The sequence below is a fragment of the Manacus vitellinus genome, unplaced genomic scaffold (assembly GCF_001715985.3).
Source record: "Manacus vitellinus isolate BGI_N305 unplaced genomic scaffold, ASM171598v3 scaffold_5_pilon, whole genome shotgun sequence".
Taxonomy (NCBI): domain Eukaryota; kingdom Metazoa; phylum Chordata; class Aves; order Passeriformes; family Pipridae; genus Manacus; species Manacus vitellinus.
The window spans coordinates 38,630,330-38,651,836 of NW_021940682.1; the positions used below are offsets into that span (position 1 = coordinate 38,630,330).

At 38.0% G+C, this 21,507-nt stretch overlaps 1 protein-coding gene across 1 annotated transcript in view; it reads right to left on the reverse strand.

Annotated features, from left to right (window-relative positions):
• Positions 1 to 21,507, reverse strand: part of PDZRN4 (PDZ domain containing ring finger 4) — a 246,893-nt gene that overhangs the window by 176,057 nt on the left and 49,329 nt on the right.

Sequence of the window (21,507 nt, forward strand, 5' to 3'; positions counted from 1 at the left end):
ATTTCACTCTGAAGTGACTTGCAAGACCCGATATGCTGGATACATTAGCGAGGAGAGGAGGCAGTAAACTAACAGCAGAGCAAATGCAACATTTTAAAAAACTACTCAAGTCTTTTCTTCATATTCAGAGTTTAAACCTAAAATATTGTAACAAACAAGAATTTCAATAACCGTCTTGGATCTGATGGAGCCATTTCTCTCTACCATCATTACCACCTCGAACAGATCCATTGGCTATAAACTGTCAATTGGTTTGCAGATGAAAGAGGTTAAGTTCTAAAGTACTAGTAAATTTGCACATAAAAGAGTATAAACCTTTAAAGAGCTATTTGCAAATATCATTGACGGAACAGCCTCCAATGTAGTCCTACATAGTATATGTAATTTGGGAAGCAGTCCACTGACTTTCTATTTTAAAAGTTTGACTCTAATTATATATTGTTATACAGAATCTTTTCCAAGATTTCACTGAAGATTTAGAAGTGTTTAGGAATTGGGAAATATTTCTTGTACTCATATATTATTCCTCTCAGTCTACTCCAATACAAAGTAGGTGTTTATGAAAGAAAACTGTTGTGACATTGTGCTACATATCTTTATTTTTGCATTTGTGTTTTTCAGTTTCAGGTACTTTTTATCATGGAAATAGACATATCACGTAATTTGTATGGAAAGCTTAAGCTTTCAAGGCAGGGAGGGGGGTAGGAGGTCATAAAAGAAACAACTCTGACCAAGGAAAATAAGTATCAGAAAGTCAGAAGTGGGGATTTGTCATTGTCAAAGCCCAGATTTACATCTAAGCTGGGAAAGGTAAGTTGTAAGGCAGATTTTGTCGCGTTAAGCTTCTCTATTCATCATTCTTGTTATGCTCTGAAATTATTCTGAAACCATTTTCAATAGTGTCTATAGATAAAATTATTTCCATAAAATTACTCAGAAAAAAGTTTAAATAGTAAACATTTCCTAAGTTATAGTCATGTGGAGAAGAAACTCTCAGAATCTCAAAAAGGAAGAAAGCCCTGAGGAGTGATGCTACATCATGGTGGAGAAGATGGGAAGCATGATTACCTCCAAAAATCCAGACATGACATTCAGGGAATGATGTCAGACCATCCTGTATCATGGAGAAATGCAGCTCAGCTACAGCATCAGACCATGAAGGAAAAAGGCAAATAGAGAACCCAAATTCAGCTGTGGTGAGCTGGTACACCTAGCTGCTAACAGAAACCTCATTAGTGTCAAGAAGTCAATGAAGAAGGTAATGTCTCTGAAATTGCTGTAAGTCTCGGAGAAAGTCCAAATGATCCATTGTTGTTGCACAGGTCTCAACTCCTGTTTCATACACTTCTCAAGAAGGGAAGCTGCTTATCCAGGGACCATGTCTCTGTTCTGCACTGCTGGCCACTGGGAGGAGTTTTCTCCCATCACTCATAAAGCCTAAACAGAAACCTTTAGTGAGTAAAATTGTAGCTATGTCTCCCATTTACATCAGGCCATGGAAGCTCTGTATGTATTTGGATGTCTTGTTTTGAACCCCACTCCTCAACTTTCAACCAGGACCTGCTTCACTTCATAAGCTCCACTTATTCTGAAGCTATGAATATTCTTAAATTTGAGGACATGTTATTTCCTCTGTTTTCAGGAGAGCTTCTTCAGCCTGATGCATCAATGCAGTACCTGGAATCAAAAATCTCATCAGTGACAGCAAATACACTCGATGTCTTAGGAAGACATACAGAAAGACTCTGGTTCTATTTGTGCTTATTTCTTCCTTCTCACACTGCATTTCATCATGAAGACTATGTATGCAAGTAGAGCATTTACGGTCTGACAAAGGAAAGCTGGAATGCCATACCAACATCAGGTAAAACCGAATGTATTCAAGTGCCAAACTCTTTAAATTCTGATCTGAAGATTCAGGTGTTTTGTTCTCAATAACAGCTTTGCAGAGCACCTGTAAGAACAAGTCTGTCTGTGATAAAGCTGTTAATGTGCAATAATGCTCTGCAACTTCAGTTGTCAGCATTAGAACTTCTGTTACTGGTTTAATTTCGGCAGCACCGCATTATTCCGTAAAAAATGAATTCTGTATATGAAACACTCCAGAAGTGTGCTTTAAGAGGACAAATGAGATCAAAGAATAGAGTCTACATCACATTTTGTTTGAAAGCACATTCAACCATTAGGTCAAATATAAACATAATAACATGATTTAAAAGATCAATTAGTATAGTAGTATGGCCAGTCTTCGTGAGCGAAGATTTGGGAAAGGTCATTAACCCTTCCAGCCTGCACAGTGGATTTTTTAGGTGAGACACAGTGTGCGCTGAACTGAGCCCACCCTTTAATCCTAAGGTTCATCTGCCGGGGCCGAGCGAGCTGGGACAGTGGCAGTGAGGTCCTCAGGATGTAGGTTTGTTTATAGTGACCTTCTCTTAGATGGATGGCCTTACAGGGCTGACGAGCTCCATCTGCCCAGGGGAGTTTTTCCCTGCGTGGGAATTGAACCCGGGTCGCAGCGGTGAGAGTGCTGCAACCTAACCACTAGACCACCAGGGGCCCCCCAAAAGATCAATTATTATTTCACCAAAAGCCCATAGCCATAACTAAAGATTTCAAAATGCATTAGCTTTACAGAAAGTGTTAAAAGTTATCCCAAAAAGGAAAATCAGAAACTGTTAAGCAAAACACTGTGGCCAAAGTTTCTAAGGAAGGGAATGAATGCCTCAAAGCAGGCTAAGTGATGCTGTGATCATGCAGTGAACCATCAGGTGCTGAGCTCAGTAGTGTTGACATCAGACATATGGGCTCTGCCAACAAGCACCTTTGCACACCGGACTGAGCACACCAGACTTCTGCATGGAAGAGACAGGGACTTGGTCCCCGCAGTTCTTTTAACTAACCCAAATACAGCTTGCTTTCATCAGTTCCCAGATCCAGATAACAAGGAAAATGGTATTTGTTTGGAACGAGGATAAATCAAAATGAAAGAGAGGGTTGTTCAGAGCCTGGAGGCTTTAGGGATATTTTCCCAAGTAAAGGGAAATTATGACTGACAGTTATTGATATAATCACTAAGATTTGCAATGTCATTCAATTTTTCTGCACATCGGCTTCTCTTTATTTCTGGAGGAAGCTCCAAACACAAAGAACTAACAAAGCTTGTTCTGCAAATTCTTCATTTCTATTATCAGACAAGATGGACTACAACATTTCAATGATTCTGTTAAGAGTTCACTATTTGGCTCCTCAAATAAAATTGCAATACAGGACTGTAGTAACAGCCAGTGACTGTGGCTATGTCGAGAAAAACACATGAATAAGAACACACTACCAGAACTGAAAAGGGTGAAAGGCAAAGTAAAAGTTACAGTAAACCACTGCTTTAAAACAAAATAAAGCCCAAAAAGCTACTGTGTTTTGTTTGTTTTTCCTGTAAGACAAAGTATACTGTTGTTTGTTAAATACAGTAATGGAACTGCTCATTATTATTTAACTTCTTAAGAAGAGAACGAACATTAGTCACAACACTGAGTAATCTGCAATTGAGTACTTTGCAAAAAAAATATTCTTAAAGATATTACCATTCTTTAAAGTACACAATAATTTCTGTGAACAATTCCAGAGTAAAAAAAAAATCACTAAATCATTTGAAGTTGGAAGGTTTACAGATCAGTTACCATAAATATGAGACTTATTACACCAGTAAGCTCTGTAAGAACAGAACAATTATTCTGAATGGATGTAACTCAAGAGCCACAAACTCTGCTGTGGAAAACTTTAGCTGAGGATTGGGCAATGTAATTTCAGTATACAGGCCAGAATACAGAGCAGTGTGTTCAATTGTACCAACCCACAGAACAGACTGCTGTCCATGGAGTACAGGGCCAAGCTACTTTGATGCACCCAGTTAGAGAGGTCACACACACTGAGTAAACAAGCACGCAGATGCACCCTAGAATCAGGGAAGTACCTGAGGTATGAAAAGCAAGGCAAAAGGAGTTACAAAGTCTCCATGTAAACACAGGGAGCTTCCCACTTCTCCTGCCTTTCTACAGACAGCAGAAAGAGATGATTGTCTGTGCAATCCATGCACAAACTCCCTGGTCTCCACTCAGCAGAGACAGTTTGTGTGTGGCACCACACATGGGGTCAAATAGCATCCCCCTGAAATGTCACTGACCACCACACAGGTACCAGGTGCCGCTGCCACCCCAGCAGCATCCTAGGCATACAGCAGCAGCAGTGGCGTATAAAAACCATTCTTTGGTCTTGATACCAATGTCTCCGAAGCAAACTATGCATTGAAGAATCATATTCCATGAAAGGATCCATGTGAGGATGAGGAAAAATGGAACAGGCAACTCTAGAAACCCAGTACTGCCACTGCTGAACCACACTGCTGTTTGCAGATGGAATATTTTACTCCCTTCTCACCAAAGACAAGAAAAGAGAAAGGAGGTTGTGGTCAGAGAGTGCCAAGAGCAGAAGTGAGCACCTGCAACAGCTTGTGGGCTAGTCCTATGTAATGGGAACTTTATTTGAGGTGTCTCGAGATTTGCATATGTACCAACCCCTTCATAAATACTGTAAGGTAGAGCCAGAAATACAGGACTGGTCTTCTAATCACTTGGGATAATAAAGTTCATTAAGACTTTGTAAATACAAAAAAATAATAGTAGTTCACAAAGGTTTCTTCAAATAGGAAGCATACAAAATAGAAAAAGTTACAGTCACATTCCACATAATATTAGGCAGTTTAGATAAATGTGGAGGGGTTGATAACATCTTGTAACATGCTGTATATACACTGTAGCATATTTTGTCCAGGCAATAAAACTTATTAATGACATTTTGCTATGCTTTCTTTTGTTATTTCTTGTCTAGGAAATGGGAAGACTCCATCTTCATAAATCTAAATAATCAATTGTGCAAATTATGAAAGCATGAGTTAGAATGACTATCTTTCCTAAGAACACCACAACACATAATGCTCTGAAAATTAAACTGAAATTAATGAACTTGAGATAACACACATATTTTAGTAAAGTTTACACAAGTAGTTTTTCCTCTAATCTTGCATAATCAGCCCTGGTCTGCTTCTACCTACAGTGTGTTGCCATCGTCTGGGCTGTTTGCGGAAACAGTCGGCTGATATGCATGGAAGTATATTGAAATGTAGCTTTTTACTATGACTGCCTAACACAATGCTTAGGCATATAAAATGAAAACAAAAGGGTAATTGACATTTGCCCCCTCCAAAAGATGCCCAAACAGCAGAACAGCTTGTCACTCTGCATTCTTACACAGCTCTTCAGAGTGACTTGGAGACCATGTTGCAAATAGAGACACAAAACATCAGAGAAGAGCTACAGTTCCAATTAGGACAAAATCAGCCACCCTAGGTGATAAAACAATGGGAGGCATCACAACATCAATACCCAAGAAATACTGCCACTTGTTATCTAACCATATCGCTCACTCAAAACATTACCCAGGAGACTCAGAGCCAGCCTAAACACTTCAGAAACCATCCAAAGCCGTATGGCACTGCATTCTTTCATACCTCAGGAGTAAAAGTTAGGCAGAGCCTTCTGACAAACTGAAGTGATTTATTATCACATAGCAGAACTAATGCATTCTGCTTTACAACTCTCCTGGTAGTCTTGGAGAGATGTTGCATTTATTACCTACAGTACATAATGCCTGCTATAGATCTCTGTATTATTCATAAGACTGGCTTTTTTTGTACCATCATAATGCTGATAAATTATAAAAAAATGCATATTTTATTTCAATTTCTAACATATTTTGGTACATATCAATCCATCACATTGCTGTAGGAGGAAAAAGCATTATTGTTCATAGCTGTTGACATGTTCACCTCAACAGAGACAAAACAAAAGGGTTGCAAGGGTTGTTCCCATTCACAGCTCTCTCTCCACTCCATTGCTTAATTTTTTGTGGTTTAATATTTGAAGGAGGCTATGGGAAGAATCAGTGCTACCAGAATAGAGGAGTGCTGAGGGATGACATAGTGCAAAGGATAAAACAAGCCATCAAAGGTATAAAGTGCCATTCACAGTTTTCTCTTCAAAGGTAGATTTCTGCCAACAGAGTGGTTCTGTAAAATGAATTTTATTTTCTAAAGTGAGGTTAAATTCTACAGAAGCCGATAAAGGTGCTGCTGAGTAACACAACTACAGATGCAGATGCAGGTAAGGCTGAAAGGAAACAAGGGCTACTTCAGCTTCTTCATCTGGCTGAATTTTTTCTTTTTTCTTCTCCATTTCTTCCTCCCTCACCTGCAGGTGACATGAGCACAGAGAGCCCCCTCTGCCACTGCTCATAAGTCCTGAGGATAAAACCATCTCGCTGAAAATATCATAAAAACTGAAAATACAACATCCTGCACTCAAAACCATTCAATTACTCTCAAAAGCATTATTTATACTGATAGACATATATAAGTTGAACTATTTGCCTGTTATTAAATTCTTTTACATGAGTTTTGACTGATGTTGGCACCATCCACTGACATCAGTGCCTTCCACAGAATGTAGTTAACAGGGATAACCCTAGAGATACCAGGGTATCATGAGACTTGTGGGGTTTTTCTAACACTATTGGTTAATACCGTAAGTCACAGAACAGATGAGCACAATTATCTAAACTATTAGCTTAAAAATAACAGCTCTCACAAACACCGAAACTCTGCAGTTTCATAAACTATGATCTCTTTTGGAAGGCTTAAATCTTACTATTCCCTACCCTTTATACTATTCTGATTTCAACTTGAAACAACTACCATCAATACAAATGCAATTCAGTTCTCTACTTCATTTTTATTCATTAAAATTTTACTAATATTTACTGAGAGATCACAGCACAAACCCAACAGAGAGTGAGCTACTTTAATCCGTGGCGGGCACACAGTGTACATAAGATGCCCATTTATCTGCACACAGACATTCTGTGCAAGACACCTATGCCAGACATACAGCCATGGCTTTTAGATCTATGACACCATTAAGATAATTGGCTCTGGAGCATATGAAGGGTTGTTTGCCTTAAAATCCTAGCAGCAGGCTAAAATATCTAATACCCACCTTTCACACAATGGTTTTTCTGAAAATAACGTGCTCTCTTGCTGTATGAAGAGGAATATTTACCTTGCACTCAGCCAGTTGCGTAAGTCATTAAAGGGGAAATGGATTTCCTTTAACAAGCACTGCCTGCCCAGACCCAGGCATGGACACAGCCCTGCCACTGCCTGAGTGTGGTGTGACCTTCAGTTCTTTGAAAGTCTCAGCAGCATCTGGAGCAGCAGAATCTCTTCCATCTCACAACCATCCTCTGCAACCTGGCATAGCCAAGGTGGCCCTGGCAAGCCTGAGACTACCCGTTTTCACAGAGCACTCATCCTCCACCAAAGGGACCTGGCCACCATCTGCTCTCAAATACCTCACCTCACCCTGGCACAAAGGTCTCTGACTCAGAATATTCCTGAGCAAGGTCAATCTTCATAAGGGTTTCATAGAAGCAACATACAGGAGTACTCCCTAGCCTTAAAGGCACCTGCCCATATTGGAAGTATATCACATTAAACCACGGAATGTATCAAAAGCATAAGTGCGCACAAGGCAGCCTGGGCTGCACCCAATATGTGGCTGCATGGGATAGACTGGAATATCCTGCCATCTGCTGGGAGCAGACTACTTGCTGAAGCTCTTCAGTCCATTTATCACTACATATGTAATTATGGACTTTTAAAATCCAAGGACACCAAATAAAGTTATGAAAAAATGTGCAAATCATTCTGCACATCATACAGGTAATTCGTGAAATATGTACTATTGTATATACTTTGAAGGCATATTTGTTTGCCAGGATCTCCTCTGGGATATGCATTATTCTAAATAATACCATATTAATTTCTTCTAATAATATCAACACTGTAAATTTTAACAATCACATTAGTTCTTGCAGAATTGAATTTGGTTATTTTAATAATAAAAGAAACACTTCAAAATGCCATTAATCTAGAAAGATTTGATGATAAAACTGTCACTTAATAGCTTTCAACGGTTTCTTTACTTCTAGAAAATTATTCCAAGTGTTTTGGTATTTTGGGGGATTAAAGGTAGACTTTGTTGCAGTTAGAACCCCAGATGTTGGATTCAGGAGGTTTCCCAAGAATCTGAGCCTTTTAGTTCCTTTCAAGTAAATTTCAAGTAAAAAAGTTTGAGGAAACCACAGAAAAGAAAGGAAGGGCACAAAAAAAACCCAAACAAGTATTGGAAATAAAACTAGGTAATAACCTTATGTCTTTGAAGACAGTAAATTTGGATTACCTGTATTGTCAGGAGTGAGGCAACTCCACTAGAGCTACCTAACTCCATACTAGCCAGGCTGCAAAATCTTTAGCACCTCTGTAATAATCTCAAATAGCTTCATTTCTAGCTTGTGACTCTCCAAAGCTGACACAAATAGCAGAGGGCCACTGTAGTTACAGGCAGGGAGTCCTGACGGTCAAGGCGCTCGCTCACTGCTGCACATCAGCAAGCTAATTCAGAATAGACGCTTCCAGGTTGCACTGAAGGCAGCTGTAACTTAGCTGGCAAGGCAACACACATGCCACCCTAAAATAACTGCATGGAGAAAGCTTCGGGATATCCACAAACAGTCAAGTGCTGCGGTCGCTGCAGTGGCATTATACACCCTCCTGTGTGTAGGCAGGCCTGTCTTACTGTCCTGAGAGGCATGGAGAATGAGGCACAAGGTGATCACCCACTGAGGAAGGGGCACACCACTTGTCCAGGAGTCTTTTGCAATCAGACAGCTGGCTGGGTGAGGCAGAGAGGAGCAGAGAGCAAAGGTAAGTGGGTTTGTTTAAAAAACTCTTCCTGAAAACAGCAATATGAAAAAAAATTACAATCTCTGCACGTAGATCTATTAAAAAACTTTCGTAATTACAAAAAAAATGTTTAAGTCTGAATAAACAAAACACACACACAAGCTTTTCCCCAATGCAGCAGCAACAGTCCAATTTATAATCCATGAAGAATGTAACCTGTCATTTAAAGAATAAGAGTTCTCAGCTGACTGACTGAGCATATACACAGGTTCCTTCTAACTTAATAAAAACCTCCAAAAGGCACACAAATCTTTCTGCCTACATCATTGAGAGCATGATGTCAAAATAGTCCTGTTATTTCTAATACCTCTTAAAACATTAGTCTATTCCAAAAAAAGCACCATTAAATATTATGGTCCATATCTGTAAATATGCATATTCCTCTGTAAACCTACAAGAGGAACTAGTACGAATACACATCATACATTCTAAATAATCTGACTACCAAGGAACCTTAGCCACTTAACAAATCTACTGTAAACAGATTTATTCATAGTGATTACTTCATAGCCACTCAGAAAGGCTGCCAAGGGAAAAAACAGTTTAGCTTGCACTGGGGAATAACACAATAACAGTGTAAAAAGTAAAGTGGACTCAAATATTGGATCCAGTGGAAATCAGTAGCTGAGCAGAGTACAACTGCTCAAGCTGGAAGCCAGCCAGGATATGGGGAATGATGTCTGTGGTCCAGAGAAAGCTGCGTAACTAATCACCACTGCAGTCTCCCATTCAGTTTTACACTGAATGTGCAAACTGACACATCTAATAGTATAGTGCTTCCCTCTCACCTGATGGCTAAAGGAAAGACTGCTTAAGTGCCAAGCTTAAACATTACACAAAACTCTAAGTGCAAGGAAGCAGTTTATATATATTTCAAAAGGAATATGCTGAAGTTGTGCCAAGCTCTTGCGTTTGTGTCAGCATTACTTCAAACTGCACTTAAAAGCACCGTCAGCAAGTAGGCAATAATAAGTTACGAAAAAAAAGGGAAAATAATGCACCTACAGATAAACACATAATATGAAAGAAAGAGTAGCTTTACAGATGAAGCTCAAAGAGCTGAAGAAATGCAATCTGCAAATATATTCAGTATAAAACCAGACCAGGAAATAATTGTAACTTAGCTCAATTGGGTGGCCCATGCTCCTCAATACAAACTTACCACATCAATTTTTAAAACTAAAAAGAGAGTATTACACTTCCACTGGTACTAAATTATTGAATTCCCTGTCCTTTGAACTGCAAGCAGGACCCTTTATGATGAGCCAGAAATAATCAAAGCAAGAACCACTGTGCACAACATATTTCCTACAGTGACTTTCTAATACATCGTATATATGTGTGCCTCCAGCATACAACAAGATTCAGTGGTTAATTAGAAACTTGTTTTGTATCAAACAAATTTTGGATAGTGAAAGTAAATTTTGGATAGTGAAAGTGAAATAAGTATTTCCAACAGGACGGTGCCAGAACTCAGTGATGGACATTTGCTTTCTTCTACACTTGCTCTCATTCCATGTCTTGTAGCAGTTCCTTTACATGTTTGCAGATGTGCATATGAGCCCTAAGGCGATGCATAGATTTTTGAAAGTGATCTTTGTAAAGAGGCACTTAGAGCAGTCACCCCCTTAATGCAATTTCAAATAGCTGTCAAGATTTAACACTTGTTTTGCTAGACAAATAGCCTATTATTGGCAAGTTGGCTGTTCTTCTAGTATGTCAATCAGGTCAGGCTTAAAATCAATACCTGGCATTTGTCAATTGTGTTTCATGTGTCTTCAGCCTGATCATATTCATTAAGAAAGAACAGACTACTAATAGCATTAATTATAAATCAGGTTACAGTGTCGGGAAGCAAACAATCTTACTGCAAAATAATGAGCTTAAATTCTTAGCTAGAAGAGCTATACAGACAAAGCTCAGCTGTAAGAATCATAATGCATGTAGTCTTTAGTCTAAGATGACCTTCAGCCTACAAAACCCCAGAACAATGTCACCATAAGTATTCCATCAATCCATGTTTAATATCAGTCACGAGAGGAAAGGTAAGCCCAGAGGAACCCTTCTTAAAAAGAAATCAGCTTATATCCCATATTCCATGGGTTTGTCCTACCACTATATACACTAATATTTGAACAGAACTCATTTCATTTTCAACCTTCCAGTCCCCAGTAAAAATGGAAATACATCTGATCAAGATCCAAAAATTACTTTTCAAACATACTTCTATTTCTTCTTAGCAATACAATCTGATGTACATTAGTGAATCACACACACTCATCTAACATATCAAGCTGCAAAAATTGGCTCAGAGTGTTTTATCTCAGTTTGTTTCCAACACAATTAAAAAAGAGAGAGCAAAGCCCACTCTTTTGCATCTTCAGCCCCAATCTGCAGTCCAACTGAGTGTGTCACCCCTGATTTATGTCACTAGTAACAATGGCAAATGCGAGTGAGCCCAGATCTGGGTTCGAGACTGCAGTCTGTAAACTGGATCAATCACAGCTGACTGGCATTTGGAATCAAACTAGGCAAATGTTGGAAAAAAGATGCTGGTTTCGAATGAGAAAAAGGAAGACAAAAGAGTAGAGCATAGCACAAATACAAAACAAACAAAAAACCACCACAGGTCTGAAAAGCCTTTACATTTTTGAGAGAAGAGAAACTAATTATTTAGAAGCAGAGGGAAGTAATTTACAATGTCCCAGCTTTTTAGTGGTGGCTGTATCCAAGAGCCAATTAAGTAAATGTACTGCAGGATTGCCAGAGTTCCCATTTCTTGAATTGAATTATTGTTGCATTGTAACCACTGGCTGAAGCAAAGGCTTACAAGACTCAATATAGTTTCTATTTCTTACCATGGGAGCAGAGAATGACATTCAACATATTTCAGAAAAAAAGACCTTTAATGCTATTCATTAATGGCAATTACTAATTTCTACAGACATATATCCCAAACATTCTCTTTGGCTCTGTAAGATACCAAATACATGATTGAATGGGACAACAGAAGTACATTAGAGAAAAATGCTGACCACTCATGAATTTATTCAACTGAGAAAACCAATACACAAGCCATGGTGTAAACTGCCTAAAAGTTTGGAAATTTTCCTATGACCACTGAGGAAGGACCAGTTATATCTTACCATCTTTTCTCATATACTCTGCACTCCATTGGCTTGATTTGTCTACAGATTGTATACTTTTCTCTGCAGCATGCAGAGGATAGGGTGATGCAAATTTCATTGGAAATGGCAAAGTAATGTTAAGTAAGCTCCATCAGTACTGCTGCACTGCTTTTAATAATGTAGTTAATAGCTTATCAATACTGACTGTAATATATATTTGGAATCTTTTGTTTTAATCTGCATCTTGCCTTCCTTTGGATATGTTATATTATTATTATATTATTATAATTATACACATAATATATGATTATAGTATTATAATTATGTAAGAATTAATTTATTGCTTTATACAGCGAGTGTTAACATGAATTAATTATAAGACAAGCTAATGACTAAATGATACTGACTTGAGAAACAGCAAAAAGTCAATTTTAGATAAGTCTTTATGTCATTACATCTTACCAAGCAATTAGACTTGAAACAAAAGCAGATTTCTCCAAATAAATTAATAGAAGCCCCAAACAATGAAACAACTGGAAACCTTTTAAATTATTCAAGGAAGGGAAAAAAAAAAAAAAACAGAAGAAAAAAAGGACAAAAATCTCTTGCAGAATCTTGGTATTCAGTTACCTAGTCAGAAATTTTGACATATTTGTGTATTTATCTCTCTACCCTGTTTACTCTTTCTCTGCAGTACATTGCACAATGACTAAACAACTGCCTTTTTAAATAAGATGTGCACAAGTCAGATGACAATGAATTGCATTCATTCCACACCCACACTGCCCATATATAGGAAAGTAGGGCCAATGCAGGCCTACAGAAATAAGAATGAAAAGCCTGAACTGGGTAGGTTTCAAAAGAAGAAGAAAGAGACATTCGAATCATTCTCTTTCTTCCTTCAGCTGGAAAAGATATAGGTAATTTTAAAACTAACGGTTTTATGGTGTGCACTACCAAGCTCTGCAGTTTCACAGGAGGAGGAGGCCTACACTACACAGCCCAGGCTTCTCAATGGACATGCAGAATATCACACATGCCCATCTAGCAGGATATGCAGCAAAAGACAGAACATGTTCAGGAGCACAAACTGGACTGTCACTAAGCTACAAGTGCCACTAACCCTGAATCTCTGCTGCAGATCCTTCAAGAAGACACCCTTTGAATAGCACTTCCCTTCATGAAGCCATGCTTAAAAGGCAAAATGCATTTCTTTCTTTTTTTTTTCCTGTCCTTGAATTATACTGGAAATGATAATGAAACTTATCTGACATAGACAGAGAGCACATGGACAGCATCCATATTAATAGCTTCTGTGGTGTGTAAATTGTACAATTTTCAGATGACCTCCAAGAGTTTGACCCTTGGACCTTGCAACTGCAATCTGTCTTGGAGAAAGCAGCTTGTATAGCACCAAAATTTTGTTGTTCCAGCCTCCCTTCACTGTTTTAGGTGGTGAGGATGCAGTAGCTCTGTTTCAAACTTGAATTGGTTGTAATCATTTCAAAATTTAGATTAAGTAGCCATCTCATCAATGTGACCAGGGAGGTAGGTTTTTACACCAACAGATTACCTAAAGGGTCTAATCATTAACTATTAGTAACCTGAAAACATTATCATGAGTAATTTTAATGTCTTTAAACCATCAAAAGAAGGGAAAAAAGCACACCTATGAAATGGGTGTAGTTAGAGAAGCATAGTTTCTTCTGCCTCCATATATCGACAACATCTACACAGAGGACTGTCATAGGTACTGACTTCTAGATTGATTGTCACTATTTGTTGCACATTCAGTTTGGTTTACTGTAGATCAGGGAACCAGAAACATGAACAACTGTACCCTTCCAGATGCATTCTCCAGTTGTGGCATTGTGGAGTCTCCTCCAAGCAAAGAGATGGTGTCAAGAAGGAACTCCTTACAGAAAACTACTCAATTGTCAAATTTGCATTTTCCCATTCCATAATCCCCAGAAGGGGAGAGTGGATGGAAAAATCAGGCTTGCTAAACTTAGCAAGCATGAGAGCATTTTGCAAGAATTGCCTTCCCTCCTCCATTAGTTGTTTTGAGGGAAAAGGGTGGGGAAGAAGGGAATAACAGAAATAAAAGGGGAAAAAAAGTCTGCTGTGTGTATTACATATTTCTCTTACTTTAAATAACAAGCTGGTGGTGTTCTCCTGTGAGAACTCAGTTGTTTCCTGTATGCTGCAGCTTTGATTTTACACTTTAAAATTTTCTTTTCCAAGGCTTGTAAGCAGCAATTGCCACCACACTATCTAAAACAAATACCCAGTCTGAGCTTGAGCCAGTCATTCACCCACAGACTTCCCCTCCCTATCTCCAGTTCCTCCTCAGCTGGGAAAGTCACTTTTTCAGAAAACCATTCCCGGGGTGGCCCAGAAGCACACCAAGAAAGCCACTGACTTTGAATCAGAAGGTACGGCACGGTCATTGCATCATCGCTCTCATGGGGTAATCACTAGCTACTGAACTACAGTGAAACAGAGCTACCTCTAGTTTCTGAGTTTACTATCTGTGCTTCTCTCTGATTTGTATCAGAAGAAGTGCTGGAGCCTCACTAAGGGCAGGCAGCAGCAGGATAAGCCTTGTGCTCTGCAAAGTTCAATGTCACCAAAGCCTTTAAATACTGCTCACAAGTCAGTATTGCTCGGCCTCATGAAAATGCATCATAAACCAAAATGACTGATGTGTTTTACCAAGTGGTTTTTTAACTTTCAGGTACTTAAACCTGGCTTATCAATCATACCAGAAACCCCTGACAGCTGACCAAACCCAGCATTTTCCACTATAAAAGCTGAGTGGTTTATTAATGTTTATCTTGTTTCTTTGCATCACTTCCAAACCAGATAGTCACATCTTCTAAAAAGGTACTAGGTAAATAAAAATCTAAAGCAAAATGCCCTGTTATATGGATCTTTTGAGAACAGTCAACTGACTGTTCAAAACTGATTTTTTTTTCTGTGCTCCATCTATTTAAAAGGACAAACTGCACAAAAAGCACCCTCTGCAGGTGCTTTTCACCCTGAGAATCAGAGCTGTGCTCTCCCACCACTCTCAGGACTGGTCCCTCTCTCAAAACCACAGGAAGAAGGCAGTGTGACACTGTCAGACACAGTAGGTTCATCTTTTCATACTTTTCATCAGAGAAAGAACTTCTGTGCAGCAGTCCTGCAAAGGAGGGGTGTCAGTGTGTGTTTAAGAAAAAGAAGCATCTTTTACCTTTAGGTGTGATATTTAGCCATATGTACAAGGTAACACACTAGAGTTGCATGTTTCTTTCTAGAGTAGGTAAACCCTTTGGGAAACACATGCAAACATTTTCTTAATGGAACCAGCATTAACCAGAGGCCACTAATAAAAATAGCACTGATGAGAAAGTGAATGGCTTTGAGACTCTTTATACATGCTATCCCTGTGCAGCTCTGGAAAAAAGAAAAAAACTTTTTTTTTTAATTTTTTTATTTTTTTATTTTTTAAAAAAAAGAAAAAAGGGAAGTGAGAGTGTGAGTTCCTCATCAGTGTAAAATTAATAAAAGACTGGATCATTCAAGCATGGGTTTTGGATGATGCCCTAGCTCCATTTCAGTGCTTCAGAGCAAAATAAAGCAGCTCTGCAGTCTCACTCCACAGGGAATAAGCACCACTTGCTGCAGAAGTAAACATACTGTATTTCATCTTAGAGTAATATTGATTGCTACTAACAGTTTGTTTCATACTTGCAAAGGGAAATTTAATAACAAAAAAGGTTTAAATTTGTAGAAATTTGTGGAAAAATATGCATTTAAGCCTAACACATACGTTGAATTTATTACCATACAGTTAAAAAAATTGTCTTGGAATATTATACCATCATCATTGCTCAGTACACCCCTGTCCATGGCCATCCCCATCATAACAGATGACTTGCAAATCTTTTTTAAATATTCACATTCACACTTAAGGAATTTATCAACCTAGAACTTCTCAAGAACTGCCTTTGAAATCTGGTAATCACATCTGCACTTTTGAACCCTACATAGGAACCTTCCCAATCCACTGACTTCAATTAAGTTAATCACTTTCCCATCTAGGAACAAAAATATGAAAATGAAAATATGAAACCAAGTCTGTGTGCCCATCTCAGCATAAGAGGCACCGTATTATGTCAACCCGAAGCCTGATCTAAATCAGTGTTCTTTTTTCATCAGTGTTGCTAAAACATGCTAAGAAATAGAGAAAATATAAAGCAGTGGTTTTGTTGGCACACCTTCTCACACTTCCAGCGGTAACCAGGTTACAGAAAGATCAAAGCATGTGAAGTTAAGAAAACATTTCCTTCTACAGTGCAGGCAGTGACACTACATTTATAGCAGTATGTTTATGGGATAATATATTATTTAAGTGTTAAAACTGGAAACATTATTCTGAGGTTTTATAACTTCCTCCCTTTCTAAAATCTGAGAGAATAAATGTAGTGAATGTCTGAGTTTATATATAATTTATATGCTTAGCTTTTCCTCAAAAAGGTTACAAAATTCTTGCCTGAGCAATTTGGCAAGTAGACTTGATGCAATTTGTCTTTTCAAATTCTTTTGCAACTTCTCTAAACTAGGTTGATTTTAAGGAGGTTCTGTTATAACACACAAATCCATTACAATTACTAAAACGTCCTAACAAGAACAAAATAATTCTTTTCCTTGCTCTACCACTGAGCTCACATACATTCAGCAATTAAACCAGCTTAATTTTAAATAGAAAACTAACTTCAACTTTATCAAACTCGTATCTGTTGTCTATCCACTGCTCTGTCACTTCATCTTCTTTCCAAAGCAATATTAGATTGCCCTCTAATGGATTACCTGCACAACTGCACAAGCACGTTTTTCCTGTTAAAGTCTTGAAAAAGTAAACAAGGTTGCATGAGAAATGGGAAAGTTGTTTTGTTTCTGCTCCTGTTTAACTATCTTTTCATATTTGAATTAAACTTTGTAAAATTTTAATTTTCAACCTATTCAATTTACTGTATTCAGTTGTAAAATGAAGCAAAGTGTGCTGCAGGTTCAGGTTTTTAAGTGGTCTCAGGCTATAAGTTGAATTTGAAATCTAGAGTCAGAAAGCTGCTTATAAAATAATAAAGTAGAAGCTGATTCAGCAAAGGATTTCTCAAGAAAATTTCAAGAGACTCCAACTCGACTTTTGAACTCAATTACCTACCCCAAACCAGACATTTACACTTGCTGACTCCATCACTGTCCTCCTGTGTCAGCAAGATGAGAGCCAGCATGACTGCCTGCCTTTCTGCCCTGAAAGTGCTTATCTCTTCCAGATGGGAAACAACTACATTTTACAAAAAAACAAGACTTTGTGAAGAGATCTAATTGTATCTAAGAGCAATATCCAAAGTAAACAATAGGCATGTGGATTTACTCTACATAGCTATTTGTAGATATTCTATGCTTAAAGCTTGTGAAATAATTGAATTGAAGCTTTCACTATATCCAGCCTAAATATGCAATTTAAAACATGGATCAATGAAAAAACCTTCAAGCATTTTAATAAGGAAACACACATATATTCTCCTAAGCTCAAGTGAGATGTGAGAAGGAAGTGACCTCCTCAGAGGCATCCCATCCTGCAGAGGAGGAAGAGGTTTGTGTTACACAAATGTAAACCAAATACTTCATTCAATAAGCACTCTTCTAACTCTATACAATCTACAAATCTTACGGTGGATGTAGATGAGTCAGCTGCCCTGAGAGCATGGAGGAGTGGCAGAGAGCTTCACGTGGTTCAGGTAAGTGAAGTCATGCAATCTCTCTTGGGACCTTTAGAGATATGGCTCACAGTAGTGACCACAAAAGGGGTGTCCACAAAGAACTCTCTTACCACATGCTGCTAGCACTTCTCTGCCAGCATCTGTAAGACACTTTATATATGATCCAACCCCCCTCAACTCTTTAAAATACATATGCACTGTTAGGTAAAAGGCAAGGGAGGGGTTTTGTTGTTATTTGGTTTTCAGACATTTTAATGACGCTCCAGCAATATTTTTCATTTATCTTCATTCTCAAAATGCTAAATATCCACTGTGTATAACACCAATTAAAATAAAAAGGCCAATAAATTTCAATTCAATGCAATATTTAATCTATTAAAAGAGCAAGAGTGTACAAATTTAAGCACAGCAACTATCATCCTATAATTGCCTAGCTTTATCCTTAAAACCACCAGAACCATCATTTGTATTCTGAAACAATTTATCTTTAAAGTATAAGGAATAAGGAGAATGTGAAGAAATGGAGACTTGAATCTCTGAATGCTACGGTTCAAACAAGGATCTTCTTCCTGAGAGTAGCAGGATAAAGGGAGTTCAAGGGAAAAAAAAAAAAAAAGAAACAAAAGGCATTTCTGGATTGCTAAATTCCTGAAGTATAAGCAACATACAGACAAGTGCCAGCATCCAACAGTGGAAGAACAAGAGACTAGCTTAGATCTACATCACAAAGCCAAAACAAGTTGTAGCAAAAACTGTGGACTAAAGATGTTTGAGTAATTATGTTCCTTTTGCTGCAAGAGTTACTTGATTTTGATGATATCAAAGAAAATTACATTTTCTTCTTTTGTTCTTATAATGAGGTGCAAGCTAATTCAGTCTGCAAACATATATGTAAAAACAAAAACAAATAAGCCTTTCTGATAATATCCAACCAGTGTACCATGCAACAGAGTTTTCTAGCTAAAGTTCTAATCACTCACTTGGGGATTTGTTCTCTAAAGCTTATAAAGGTTAAGCATCTCCAGCAAAGCTATGTAATGTAAAGTAGGAAGTCTTGTCCTGTTCTGGCTGAACTGAGATTTGAGGAATTATATTTAAAACAAACAAAAATGAAAGAAAAGTCCACTAAACTGGCTATGACATTTTCACCCATGAAACTGGGTCTAACCTATGCTTCTGAATAGAAAAACTTCTGGCATTTGCACACAGAAACAGAAGTAACTTTTACACCCAGACCACCCAGCACCTGACTATCTGACTAGGGCAGAAACAGATTAAAGTACTGAAGACAATATATACTGCCATATCCAAGCACCCAAAAATATGCTTACCCAAAGAAAAGTGTAGTTCAGGGAAATTATTTCTTCCTCTGTTCTTCTCTTAAAGTTGTAACTTAGACTAAAACTGATGGATCAACTTCTAAATGACTCAAGTTTAACTAAATGAGCCAGCTGACTAATACAAAATAAGTTAAGGTGAAAAGCATTAAAATAAAAAAAACCTAAACCCCCCACTCACATAAAGAAAACAGAGGCAGAAATTTCTACACTCCTTAAGAAAAATGAGGATTGAAAATTAATTTATGAAACAACAAAACTTTACTGGGAAACAGATATCTCTAATCAGGGATATTCAAAGGCTGAAAGAAAATGTTGTCAAGTACAGAAGACTAATTTGTGTGAAGAAGAAATTATAAATGCTGACTTCCAGTTCCAAAAACTATCTTCAAACTACGATTGCGACTAAGAGTAGAAAACCTGGTAAAGAGGGAACTCTCAAACACACAGAGCCATGACACTCAGTCAGCTTTTTCAGGAAAATTTTTGAAAGCCTGTCTCAAACCTCAAACCACACTGCTCACTAACAACTGGAAATATAAAGGGAGAGATGCTAATATATCAAACAAAGGTCTCCTGAGCAACCTGGTCTAGTGGAATTCGTCCCTGCCCATGGCAGGGGCATTGAAATTAGGTGATCCTTCCAACCTAAACCATTCTATGAAAGGTATCATTTGGTACAAACTTTAGTGAGGTGGGGAAGTGTAAAGAAAACAAGGTAATGCTAACTGATGTGTAACCACAAGGTTGTGACATTTTGTTTTGCAAAACAAAACGGGTAAGGTTAGATGACCTGCTAGAAAGGTCATAGAAAGGTCTTTGACAACAGCCACAATAAGTAAAAAGTTTCAAAACAATTCAGAAAAACGTATAGCTCTGATTTTTTTTTTTAGATTTGTCACACAAGTCTCAGAGTAAGTGTTATCTTTGTCATAAAGGATTAGTAATCAAGAAGGATTCTGCAGGGGCTTTTTTATCAAGAGCAGCTTTAGATGATGCTTCTGTCTCTCAGCCTTCATGTTATTTGAAAAAAATACAGATGGGGGAAAAAAGTGATTGTCTGGGTCTTTCACAGATCAATAGGAAGCAGAAATGTTTATTCTGCAAACAGTAGAGGAAGCAGTCTGACTCCATGGGAAATGGTGAAACATGACATGAGAAGTAATGACAAATAAAGTAAACAGATCAGGAGAGTATTTTTCCTCTATTCTCTTTTGGTTATAGCACCTTTTGCCTTTTTTTCTAAGCAATAGACTATTCTTCTCCTAATGATACTTCAAGTTTCTTTCAAACTAAATGAAGAACTTTTGAAGCTATTATGGATTACTATAGATTCTGGTTCAGTTTTGGGATGACAGAAATCATATTTCTATTTTATTTATGAAAATGGGGAATAAAATCTAAATATAATTTTTCTCCTCCAAAACAAACTGCTAGGGTTAAATAAAACAAACAGACATATCGTTAGCATTCTCTGAACAAATTCCAATTAATTCCTTAACACCAGCATGCTCATTCTGAGAAAAACGGGGATGAAGATCCTTGCTAAGACCCAGGATGCAGCAGGAGACCCAGGATGCTCCATGTGTGGGACAGTTCATCTGAACAACTGACTCCAGCAAGAACAGAAAATCCCAAAGGGTCATTAATTCACACTGAAGACAAAAGTAGTACTTCACCTTCACATCTCTCATGAAGGCAACAACGCAGTCCAATGACCTCTCTCCTTAAAACAGCAGCTGCCCCTTTCAGTGAGAGCCTACCACATCCTCACCCATGTGTTTTTGAGACCTCGCATCCATATGCCACTGCTCACACAAATCCAACTCTGCATGTGCCCAGTTAATCTGAAGGAACAAAGCCCTCTGAAAGCTCTTGTTGCACACCAGGTACTTATTTAAAGTTACTACCTGTTTGGTGTTTGCTGACATCAGTAAAAAAAACAAACCCTGTAAGTATACAGTTAATTTCAGCTTAAAGCAAGGCAAACAGATTTTCCAAGTATTAACAAGAACAGGGAAGGACTGGATGTTTTATCACAAGCACTCTAATGCTTTAAGGATGGAAACTGTAACCTGGGGGGGGAAAACTAACCTGAAAGTTAATCTGATTGCATGACTAGCAATTCACACTTCTCCTTACCAAGCTCTATCAGAAAAAGCATTACTCTGCAGAATAACTAGGTGCTCAACTAGACTACTAGTTGTACCGTATGTGGGTGGGAGATACCATCTCTGCGATTTTGTTCATGTTACATTAGTTTTCAGGTTGAATTAGTTTTCTCCTGTTAAAAATGCATTCCTCCACTTCTTCCACCTCATTTCTAGATCCATATCAAATGGTGCTACTAA